The sequence below is a fragment of the Capsicum annuum genome, unplaced genomic scaffold, assembly GCF_002878395.1.
Source record: "Capsicum annuum cultivar UCD-10X-F1 unplaced genomic scaffold, UCD10Xv1.1 ctg43375, whole genome shotgun sequence".
Lineage (NCBI taxonomy): Eukaryota > Viridiplantae > Streptophyta > Magnoliopsida > Solanales > Solanaceae > Capsicum > Capsicum annuum.
In genome coordinates, this window is record NW_025850844.1 from 698 (window position 1) to 1,294 (window position 597).

The 597-nt window shown below is 49.1% G+C and overlaps 1 non-coding gene across 1 annotated transcript; it reads right to left on the minus strand.

The window, feature by feature from the left end:
• Positions 1 to 151: 151 nt before the first annotated feature.
• Positions 152 to 270, minus strand: LOC124892024. The gene has a single exon (XR_007050032.1). It is a non-coding gene; the product is annotated as a 5S ribosomal RNA (ribosomal RNA).
• Between the last annotated feature and the right edge of the window lie 327 nt (positions 271 to 597).

Below are 597 nucleotides of genomic sequence, written 5' to 3' on the forward strand. Positions count from 1 at the left end.
AAGGAATTTTCCTTTAAAAAGGAAGATTCACACCCCGCACGCGCGCCCCTACGCCTTGCCCCCTTTTTCGTTTCCGCCACGAGGAAAAATAAAAGATTCGTCGATCGAACCGGCAAAATTAAACTGAATTTTAAAGGAAAAAAAAAAGGAAGGGATGCAACACGAGGAGTTCCCAGGGGGTCACCCATCCTTGTACTACTCTCGCACATGCATGCTTAACTTCGGAGTTCTGATGGGATCCTTTGCGTTAGTGCTGGTATGATCGCATCCGTCATTCCCAGCACTCCAAATTCAATTATGCCTCTTTCTCCTGCGCCGCCAGTCACACACCGCACGCGCGCCCCTGCGCCTTGTCCCCTTCTCGTTTCCGCCAAGAGGAAAAACAAAAAGATTCGTCGATCGAACGGGCAAAATTAAACCAAATTTTAAAGGGAAAAAAAAGGAAGGGATGCAACACTACTCTCGCCCAAGCACACTAACTTTGGAGGTCTGATGGGATCCGGTGCGTTAGTTCTGGTATGATCGCATCCGTCATTCCCAGCACTCCAATTTCTATTATGCATCTTTTTCCTCCGCCGCCCGTCAAACCGCGCACGC